Source organism: Bos indicus, chromosome 20 (assembly GCF_029378745.1).
Source record: "Bos indicus isolate NIAB-ARS_2022 breed Sahiwal x Tharparkar chromosome 20, NIAB-ARS_B.indTharparkar_mat_pri_1.0, whole genome shotgun sequence".
In the NCBI taxonomy this organism is placed as follows: Eukaryota; Metazoa; Chordata; class Mammalia; order Artiodactyla; family Bovidae; genus Bos; species Bos indicus.
The window spans coordinates 103,679-115,986 of NC_091779.1; positions in this window are offsets into that span (position 1 = coordinate 103,679).

Consider the following 12,308-nt stretch of genomic DNA (forward strand, 5'->3'; position numbering starts at 1 on the left):
TTTTGAATGAGAAGAGAGATAGAGGAGAGCGCTTTCTTAAATGTATTTTACACAGTGTGTTGATGGTTATTACATTTTTCTTCAAATGTGTGCTTATTCACTGATTAGTGTGATCTTTGAGACCCCTTCTCTGTCCATGGGGAATCTCCAGGGAAGAATACTGGAGTGGGTTGCCATGCTCTCTTCCAGGGGATCTTCCCAAGCCATGGATGGAACTCATGTCTCCTGAAGTGCATGTTGATTCTTTAGTGACTGAGACACAATGGGATACAATCTCTTGTATATAATATATATATATATATAATATATATATAAAATATGATATATATGTGATATATATATATATATAATATGATATATATGTGATTTTTAAACTGCAATGTGATTTTAAAATATCAACTTCAGTTTAAAAGAAAAAAAGAAATAAAATTATGTTTATGTCTCACTTTAAGAGTGTTATAGGCTAAATAATGATCATCTAACACTGTCCATGGACTTCCCTGATGGCTCAGATGGTAAAGAATCCCCGTGCAATATGGGAGACCTAGGTTCTTTCCCTGGGTGGGAAGATCACCTACAGGAGGGCGTGACAACCCACTCCTGTATTCTTGCCTGGAAAATCCCCATGGACAGAGGAGCCTGGTGGGCTACAGTCCATGGGGTCACCAAGAGTCGGATAAGACTGAGTGACTAAGCACAGCACAGCAAAAGGCTGTCCACATCCTAAAATCCTCAGAATTTGCAAATGATTTCTGTTCCATGTCTTCTTTCTTTTTTTCCCCCTCTTCCTTTCATTTCCTTTCTCTTTTTCTCACTCTCAAATTATGAAATGTGATAAATAGACAAGTAATTCTGTATAATAATCTTATATGTTGCTTTCTCCAAGAAATTAAAGACATTATCAGCTCTTTACAGCATTTCTGTAAGCATTTTTCTAGTCACTGTGCCTCTCTGATGCCTCTAGGAGCAAACTTCATTGCTGTGTTCAAAACTTTTTCTTCTAAACAGAGAATAGGTTCAGTTCAGTTCAGTCACTCAGTTGTGTCTGACTCTTTGCGACCCCATGAATCGCAGCACGCCAGGCCTCCCAGTCCATCACCAACTTCTGGAGTTCACTCAGACTCGCGTCCATCAAGTCAGTGATGCCATCCAGCCATTTCATCCTCTGTCGTCCCCTTCTCCTCCTGCCCCCAATCCCTCCCAGCATCACAGTCTTTTCCAATGAGTCAACTCTTCGCATGAGGTGGCCAAAGTACTGGAGTTTCAGCTTTAGCATCATTCCTTTCAAAGAAATCCCAGGGCTGATCTCCTTTAGAATGGACTGGTTGGATCTCCTTGCAGTCCAAGGGACTCTCAAGAGTCTTCTCCAACACCACAGTTCAAAAGCATCAATTCTTTGGTGCTCAGCTTTCTTCACAGTCCAACTCTCACATCCATACATGACCACTGGAAAAACCATAGCCTTGACTAGACGGACCTTTGTTGGCAAAGTAATGTCTCTGCTTTTCAATATGCTAGTTGGTCATAACTTTTATGAGAGTTAAAATTTAACTTTGTTGAAGCCTCTCGGTCTGTGGCAGCCGCGCTAGCCCGGCCCCGAGAGCGAAGAGCGAGGGGAGGCGGAGACGGAGCAAGGTCCGAGGAGCAGCTCCGGTCCCCGTCTTTAAAATTAAAAAAAAAAAAAAAAAAAAAATTTAACTTTGTTGCTTTTGAAATTTGTATTATTAAAATTTTAGAGTATATTCCCTTATGTCTGGCTTATTTGGCTCAGCATTTTTTTTCAAAAGAATTTTTAAGTGATTGACTATAACAGTAGTTCCATTTTTGTTGCTGAAGAATGTTCCACAAAATAAATATATTGATATGATAATATGTTTATTCATACTTCTACTACAAATGGAATTTGGCTATTTCCCCTTCTTTATTGAAGTATTATTTATTTACAGTGTTATAATAATTTTAGATGCACAACACAGTGATTCATTATGTTTTTAGACTATACGCTATTAAAACTTAGTGTCTCAGTGGGTAAAGAATCTGCCTGCAATGCAGGCGATGCCAGAGATATGGGTTTGATTCCTGGGTGGGGAAGATCCCCTGGAGGAGGGCATGGCAACCCAATCCCATAGGCAGAGGAGCCTGGTGGGCTACAGTCCATGGGGTCCCAAAGAGTTGGACACAACTGAAGTGACTGAGCACAACACAGCACACAAAAGATAATAGCCAGAACTTACGGAGCTAGGCAGCGGTTTCCCTGTAGCTTATCTATTTTATACAGAGTATTTTGTAGACTTTATACTCCTAAATTGCCCCTCCTCCATTCTTCATAAAGTCTGCAAATAACAGTTTTTGGAGAGAATTGGAAGAAAGAGAAACCTTGTGTATTGTGGGTGAGAATATAAATTGGTAGAGCCAATTGCATATTGCATAGAAAACAGTATGGAGTTTTGCACACACATGCACATAAACACACACACAGAAGCTAAAAATAGAACTACCATATAAGCCAGCAATTTCACTCCTGGTTATTTCACCCTTTTTGTCTTTAATGGAAATGCTGCATGAACATTCTTACACAAGTATGTGCTGCATTGCACATGAGCACTCACTGGGTGAGGTATGCTCTGTCTCTGAATGTTCTGGATCAAAGGCGCTTGTTTCTGATATTTTGCTAGGTGCCATCAAACAATTTTCCAAAATAGATGTATTAGTTTAAATTCCAACTATATTGCATGTGGGTCCTAATTATTGTCCATTCTGCCAATACTTAATACTGTCATAGCAGACATTTTAGTATTTTGAGGTTGGTGGATGAGTAGGGGTACTTCATTTTGGTGATGAATTCAATTCCACTTTACTAATGTGGTTGAATTCCTATAATTTAGTTATCAGTCATTTGACTTGTCTTACTTCTTTGTGAAGGTCCTATTCAGGTTTTTTTTTTTTTTTTTACCTATTTTTCTATTAGGTTGTTAATATTTTATTATGAAATATGTATTTCATTATGCATTCTAAATAAAAGTCCTTTGATGTATGTATCATGAATATTTTCTCCTAGATTGTGGCTTGTCTATTCACTTGGTTGGTGATGTATTTAGGTGCACACATTTCCTTATGTTTAATGGATTAATGTTTATCAAACTGTTTCTTTACACAGTGAAGTGCTTTTAATATCTTATTTAAGATTCACTTCTTACCTCCAAAATAACAAAGATATTATCATACTTAATGTGCTAAATTATCACAAATTTCATACAGTATTATATTTTCTATTCTACTTCCTCTATTTTCAATTCAGAGTTTTATTTTCTCTTTTTACGTTGATTTTTATATTTATTTCAAACTGAAAGTAAATTTTCATGGGGCATGACTATAATCTAATTTTATATTTTGACTTATTGGTGTATGTTTACCCCAGAAATACTTATTGAAAAATGCACTCATTTTAACACTGCTTTGTGGTGCCAGAATATTCATAAAGTAAATATCAGTATATCTATACTTCTGTTCCTAGACTTTCTGTATGCTTCTAGCTGTTTTATAATCAGAACTACCCTTAACTAATAGGCTTTAACATCAAGTTGAACAACTCTTAAAAAGTTACTTATTATCTTGCAGAATGTTTAAGATATTCTTTATTTTTACCTTTTAAAACAAACTTTAGAATTATTCTTGTTTAGATTTAGTGTAGAAAAACAGTAGAATTGTAGATCTATTTGCAAAGAATAATAAGTTTGCATCCTCAAGTCTTCCAAATCATAAGCATGCTACATTATTATGTTAATTTAGATCTACTTCATGTTTTACAATATAAGATATATCATATTTTTATAAAGTTGTCACATATATTTTTAAATTAATCTGGATGTGTGATTATTTTTCATACTATTTTAAATGTCATTTGTAAAATGTTTATTGTTTTTCGATTAGGATTCAATGCATTTTGGCAACTCTAACAATATTTTTTAATAACTTTATAATTTATTTGTAGATTACTTTTGATTTTCAGCATGCATATCATACAATCTCTAATAAACATTTTCTGGATATGTTGTTTCCAATGTTATTCTTTTTATTTTTTTCTTGTGTTTGGTTAACTAGCTGAAAACATTAGTACAATTTTGAATAAACAGTAAAAGTGGGTACCCTTGACTTCCTCATCTAACAAGGAAACATTTCATGCTTAAAATGTTAAACAAAGTTATCTCACATATTTGTTTTGTATGTGTCTGTTTGTTATATTTTGTTTTTTAGTGAGTGAATGTTGAATTTATCAAGTTAATTTTCCTCATTTTAACTCCTTTAATATTTTGATATGGTAACTTGTATTTTAAAAAATTTTCTAATATCAAAATATGTGTTTTTTCCTAAGAAAATTACTATAATTATATATTTACCTTTTTATTAGTTGATTGGTTTAATGTGTCAATATTTTATGTATAATTTAAAATTCTGTGATCATTAGTAAGATTATTCTGCAATTTTCTTTATTGTCCTTGTTAGTTTTTGCCATCAAGATTATATTTTTCTCTCAAAACAAAAATGATGAGAGTCTTCTTATTCAATTCAGTGAATATTACGTAGAAATTAAAACGAGAGTGTGATTGGGAGAAACACAAGGACAGTATCATATCAAAAAAAAAACAAAACTATAAGTTAACTGCTATTCAGTTCAGTTCAGTTGCTCAGTCATGTTCAATTCTTTGCGACCCCATGGACTGTAGCACGACAGGCACCCCTGTCCATCACCAAATCCAAGAGTTTACTCAAACTCCTGTCCTTTACGTCGGTGATGCCATCCAACCATCTCATTCTCTGTCATCCCCTTCTCCCACCTTCAGTCTTTCCCAGCATGAGGGTCTTTTCAAGTGAGTCAGCTCTTCACATCAGGTGGCCAAAGTATTGGAGTTTCAGCTTCAACACCAGTCCTTCCAATGAATATCCAGGATTGATTTCCTTTAGGATGGACTGCTTGGATCTCCTTGCAGTCCAAGGGACTCTCAAGAGTCTTCTCCAACACCAGAATTCAAAAGCATCAATTCTTTGGTGCTCAGATTTATTTATACATGACCACTGGAAAAACCATAACTTTGACTAGACTGACCTTTGTTGACAAAGTAATGTCTCTGCTTTTCAATATACTGTCTAGGTTGGTCATAACTTATCTTCCAAGGAATAGGGTCTTTTAATTTCATGGCTGCAAACACCATCTGCAGTGACTTTGGAGTCCCCACCCCCAAAAAAAGAAAAGTCTGCACTGTTTCCACTGTTTCCCCATCTATTTGCCTGAAGTGATGGGATTGGATGCCATGATCTTCATTTTCTGAATGTTGAGCTTTAAGCCAACTTTTTTACTCTCCACTTTCACTTTCATCAAGAGGCTCTTTAGTTTTTCTTCACTTTCTGCCATAAGTGTGGTGTCATCTGCATATCTGAGGCTATTGATATTCCTGGCAGTCTTTATTCCAGCTTGTGCTTCATCCAGCCCAGCCTTTATCATGATGTACTCTCCATGTAAGTTAAATAAGCAGGGTGACAATATACAGCCTTGACATACTCCTTTTCCTATTTGGAACCAGTATGTTGTTCCATGTCCAGTTCTAACTGTTGCTTCCTGACATGCATACAGATTTCTCAACATGCAGGTCAGGTGGTCTGGTATTCCCATCTCTTTCAGAATTTTCCACAGTTTATTATGATCCACACAGTCAAAGCCTTTGGCATAGTCAATAAATCATAACTAAATGCTTTTCTGGAAGTCTCTTACTTTTTTGATGATCCAGGGGATGTTGGAAATTGGATCTCTGGTTCCTCTGCCTTTTCTAAAACCAGCTTGAACATCTGGAAGTTCGTGGTTCATGTATTGCTGAAGCCTGGCTTGGAGAATTTTGAGCATTACTTTACTAGCATGTGAGATGAGTGCACTTGTGTGGTAGTTTGAGCATTCTTTGGCATTGCCTTTCTTTGGGAATGGAATGAAAACTGACCTCTTCCAGTCCTGTGGTCACTGCTGAGTTTTCCAAATTTCCTGGCATGTTGAGCATAGAACTTTCTGAGCATCATCTTTTGGGATTTGAAATAGCCTCAACTGGAATCCCATCACTTCCACTAGCTTTGTTTGTAGTGATGGTTCCTTAGGCCCACTCTCTTTGCATTCCAGAACGTCTGGTTCTAGGTGAGTGATCATGCCATCGTGATTATCTGGGTCCTGAAGATCTTTTTTGGACAGTTCTTCTGTGTATTCTTGCCATCTCTTCTAAATATCTTCTGCTTCTATTAGGTCCATACCATTTCTGTCCTTTATTGAGCCCATCTTTACATGAAATGTTCCCTTGGTATCTCTAATTTTCTTGAAGAGATCTCTAGTCTTTCTCATTCTATTGTAATAGAATAGAATGTTTTCCTCTACTTCTTTGCACTGATCACTGAGGAAGTCTTTCTTATCTCTCCTTGCTATTCTTTGGAACTCTGCATTCAAATGGGTATATCTTTCCTTTTCACTTTGCTTTTTGCTTCTCTTCTTTTCACAGCTATTTGTAAGGCCTCCTCAGAGAGCCATTTTGCATTTTTGCATTTTTTTCTTGGGGATGGTCTTGATCCCTGTCTCCTGTATAATGTCATGAACCTCCATCCATAGTTCATCAGGCACTCTGTCTATCAGATCTAGTCCCTTAAATCTATTTCTCACTTCCACTGTATAGTCGTAAGGGATTTGATTTAGGTTTTACCTGAATGGTCTACTTTCTTCAATTTAAATCTGACTTTAGCAATACAGAGTTCATGATCTGAGCCACAGTCAGCCCCAGTCTTGATTTTGCTGACTGTATAGAGCTTCTGCATCTTTGACTGCAAAGAATATCATCGATCTGATTTCGGTGTTGACCATCTGGTGATGTCCATGTGTAGAGTCTTCTCTTGTGTTGTTTGAAGACGGTGTTTGCTATGACCAGTGCGTTCTTTGGCAGAACTCTATTAACCTTTGCCCTGCTTCATTCTGTACTCCAAGGCCAGTTACTGTACTCCAAGCAATTACTGTACTCTAAGCGATTACTTCAGTAATGGCTGTTACTGGTGTGCTTAGTCACTCATTTGTGTCTGACTCTTTGCAACCCCAGAGACTGTGGCCCACCAGGATCCTTTGTCCATGGTATTCTCCAGGCAAGAATACTGGAGTAGCTTGCAGTGCCCTCCTCCATGGGCTCTTCCTAACCCAGGGATTGGACCCAGTTCTTCCACATTGCAGGCAGATTCTTTACTGTCACCAGGGAACCTATTAGTGGAGGAGGCCCTAAAGCAACTGTGATTTTTATTATCTATTTATGCAAAGAAAATATTGTGTTCGAACCCTGACTTCACATACCAATTTTCTGGACCAGGAAATTAGATTTGTTGTGTCTTGCTTACTTCTTTGTGAAATGTGTATATTTGGTTAGTCAAAAAGTTTGTTCTGGCTTTTCTGTAACATGTTATAGAAAAACTGGAATGAGCTTTCATGGCCAGCCCAACATTATTAGGAAATTGTAAGTCTGCATTCACTAATTAGTTGTTATTTAGTTAATAATAAGTTTAAAAAATATTGCTTCAGTTCAGTCGCTCAGTCGTGTCCGACTCTTTGCGACCCCATGAATCGCAGCACGCCAGGCCTCCCTGTCCATCACCAACTCCCAGAGTTCACTCAGACTCACATCCAACGAGTCAGTGATGCCATCCAGCCATCTCATCCTCTGTCGTCCCCTTGTCCTCCTGCCCCCAATCCCTCCCAGCATTGCTTACTACTCCCCAAAACTACCCCTCAACCTGGCCCCAACACACTGACAGTCACAGATACTAAAAGCAAAGTCTGGCAAATGTTGTAGCAAAATGATGCAAAGTGGGGATACTGAGAGCTACTTATTTCATTTACACTTTTTCAGTTCAGAATTGATAGTATGTTGGCATAAAGCAGAGCTGTTGTAGTATTGGAGATACAATAAAATGGGACTACTAATGTGAATGATGACATTTTAAGAATAAATTATATAATTTTTAATTTAAAAAATAAGTTGCAAAGATATTTCAGTCTTCATCACACCTCACTGTACATTGTTAGTAGGAATGCAAAATGTTGCAGCTGCTGTGGAAAATGGTATAGAGGTTCTTTATTAAGCTGAAAATTGAACTGTACATGATCCAGAAATCCTGCTTACGGGTATTATCCTAAAAATTTGAGGTCAAGCTTTTAAAAATATGTTAGCGTTCCCACACTCACTGTAGAACCATTCACAATAGCCAGGGAGTGGAAATCACTGAAATATCTATGGACAGATAGTTAGATAAAAGAATGCGGTGCATATGTGAACAGTAGAATACAACCTGACTTTTAAAAAGAAGAAAATTGTGTAATATGTGACTACATGGATGAAACTTGAGGACATTATGCTAAATGAAAATGTCAGTCATAGAAAGACAAATACTGCAGGATTCCACTTATGTGACATATCGGAATCAAGGAGTGGAATAATAGCTACCAGAGGCTAGTGGAGAGGGAAGCAGAAATTTACAAATCAATGGTCAAGAAGTTTCAGTTTAGCAAGACACACAGCTGTACTGTATAAAATTATATGTGTGGTCAACTGTACTGTATTGTACACTTAAAAATATCTTAAGGTAGATCTCATATTGTGTTCTTACCACAGTAAAATAAAATTTAAGAGAGAATTAAAGGTACATTATGACGACTAAAATTTAAATTTAATGTGATTCCATCCAGTTTGTTTTTTCCCACTAATACACTCTTCTCTTTCTGAGATGGAATCCGGGTGCAGTATTGGATTAGTTTTCACATCTCCTCAGTATCCTCTGGTCTGAAACAGTGTTTCCCTCCTTTCTTGTTTTTTCTTGACTTTGACAATTCTAAGGAATATTGGTGAGGTATTCTGAAGAATGTTTCCGGATATGGGTTTACCTAATGATTCTCTCACATTAAACTGGGATTGTAGATTTTCAGTATGGTGTTATCACAGAAGTGAAGCTTTTCTCACAACATTGTATCAGGGTGAATGATATCCACATTACATCACTGGCGAAGACCATCTTTATCTTTTGCCTAAGGCAGAGCTGGCCAAATTTCTCTACTCTAAACTTGAATGCTGGATTTGAAATGCAGTTAATAACAATTATTTCTATATTTTTTCCATATTTCAAAGTCTACATTTTATGTTTATTTGATGAATACCTATTATTTTAAAAATTCAATATCAAAAAAGTAATTCATGGGATAGATGTGGTGGTGTATATTGTCACCCTGTTTATTTAACTTCTATGCAGAGTACATCATGAGAAACTCTGGACTGGAAGAAACACAAGCTGGAATCAAGATTGCCGGGAGAAATATCAATAACCTCAGATATGCAGATGACACCACCCTTATGGCAGAAAGTGAAGAGGAACTAAAAAGCCTCTTGATGAAGGTGAAAGTGAAGAGTGAAAGAGTTGGCTTAAAGCTCAACATTCAGAAAAAGAAGTCATGGCATCCGGTCCCATCACTTCATGGGAAATAGATGGGGAAACAGTGGAAACAGTGTCAGACTTTATTTTTCTGGGCTCCAAAATCACTGCAGATGGTGACTGCAGCCATGAACTTAAAAGATGCTTACTCCTTGGAAGGAAAGTTATGACCAACCTAGATAGCATATTCAAAAGCAGAGACATTAGTTTGCCAACAAAGGTTCGTCTAGTCAAGGCTATGGTTTTTCCTGTGGTCATGTATGGATGTGAGAGTTGGCCTATAAAGAAAGCTGAGCGCTGAAGAATTGATGCTTTTGAACTGTGGTGTTGGAGAAGACTCTTGAGAGTCCCTTGGACTGCAAGGAGATCCAACCAGTCCATTCTGAAGGAGATTAGCCCTGGAATTTCTTTGGAAGGAATGATGCTAAAGCTGAAACTCCAGTACTTTGGCCACCTCATGTGAAGAGTTGACTCATTGGAAAAGACTCTGATGCTAGGAGGGATTGGGGGCAAGAAGACAAGGGGACGACAGAGGATGAGATGGCTGGATGGCATCACTGACTCGATGGACATGAGTCTGAGTGAACTCTGGGAGTTGGTGATGGACAGGGAGGCCTGGCGTGCTGTGATTCATGGGGTTTCAAAGAGTTGGACATGACTGAGTGACTGATCTGATCTGATCTGATCTGAATTATCTTTAATGATTTAGAAGAAAATCCATCCACTAAAATGACACAAGAGACAGTGTTTCACCTAATTAAATGGCTTGTGGTCCACTGAGTAATACTCCAATTACAATTCTGTGTAATTCATATATTCGTGGTCATGGGGGGAAATACAAGACCCAGGGTTTGGCAGAATTTAGACTGTGAATTCAGCTTTTAAATTTTTCTTTGTATTTTTTGATATTTCTAATGTCCCTGGAAATAAAATGCCATTTTACTGGCATGCTCATTGAAATATACTGTCATTTTTGCAAGCCTAAAGTCTTTTAATATCTTAAAAACGTTTGAATACTGAGAAGAAATATACTGGAGGTTCATTAATCCTAAAAAGAAATTCTCAGTAAATTAATCAAGAACATCTGGTTTCAGGTCAGTTCATGTTTCTTTCTGTATCTTGCAAATGAAGTGGAAAAGATGGAGCTACCACTCGTATAGATTATTCCACAAACTATAGATGATCCCTTTCTATGATCAGAAACATTTTAATTTGCACTAATTGGCATGAAGTGGTTTCCACAGTTAAGATTTGTATTACTGAAACTGGCAGCAGTGAGCAACAGGGAAATTGCAAAAATGCAGAGAATTCTGTAATTCCATAAACCTAGTTCCAATTTGCAGAGAAGGCAATGACTCCCCACTCCAGTATTCTTGCCTGGAAAATCCCCTGGTGGGCTGCTGTCTATGGGGTCGCACAGAGTCAGACATGACTAAAGTGACTTGGTGGCAGCAGCAGTTCCAATTTGAATCCAAACCTACCATTAATCCACTGATTTTCTGCAAAATCATTTGAAACTGCTAACGTTGAACACCAAATCAATTTTTCAGTCTCTTTGGTTATTGATATGAGTATTGCATCAGTAAACTAAAACAGTGGTTCCAGTCTTCCTAATATACCAGGGTGTTGCTAATATTTTCAAATGTTGAAGGAAAGCCATTTGTTAAAATAGCCTGAATAATAATGGATATTTACAAAGTATCTGCCCAGTCCCTCTTGCTTTTGGAAAAAATATTCTGATGACATATTATTTATGTCTAGGGTTATTTGTAGTGGATATCAACTAGGCCTTCATGGAGCTGAGTCTGTAGCCTGACACTTGATCTGGACAAAACAAAGATGAAGCAGACCATCCATCTAATTTTACTGAAGTTTTATGTCTGTATCTCAGGGCCATTCATTTTAAGGCATTGCAGCTCTTGCTTCCCCATCTTCTCCAAGTTTGTCTCATCATAACAGAGGTTTACTCATTGGTAGAGAAAATTTGTAATTTTCACTGTATCTTGAATGCATTTTGTATAAAATTATTGTTGGTAAATATAATAATTATATATAATTATATATAATTTATAAATATAAAGTATATCATTTTGTTTCTCATAACATTATATATACTTTATATTATATATTTAATTATATATTGATGGCTGAGACAGTAAAGAATCTGTCTTCAGTAAATCTGGGTTTGATCTCTGAGTTGGGAAGATCCCCTGGAGAAGGCAATGGCAATCCATTCCAGTATTCTTACCTGGAGAATCACACAGACAGAGAAACCTGATGAGCTACAGTCCGTGGTTTTTCAAAGAGTCAGACACGAGAAAGCAACTAACACGCACTTATAATTTTAGATATATATCAAAAATGTTTAGCTGCTAAGTCATACTGGAGTGGGTTGCCATCTCCTTCTCCAGGGGATCTTCCCGACCTAGGGATTGAACTCAGGTCTCCTGCATTGCAGGTGGATTATTTACTGACTCAGCCACCAGAGAGGCCCACAGCAATATTGGGGTGGGTTGCCATTTCCTTCTCCAGGGAATCTTTCCCACCCAGGAATTGAACCTGTGTCTCCTGTGTCTCCTACATTGAAGGTGTATTCTTTACCATTAAGCCACTATGGAAGCCTTATATATTAAAATAGATGATCTAAAATCACATTTACAAGTAATTAATATAAGTTAATTAGATTCAATTAATGAATGAATCAATGTTAAGCAAAATGTCAATATAAAAATCCAAAAATTATCCCAGAAGCTAGTATAACCTTAATGAAGGTTTTGATGGAAGGTATGTGATTATTTCATGAATAAGATTCTATAATTAAT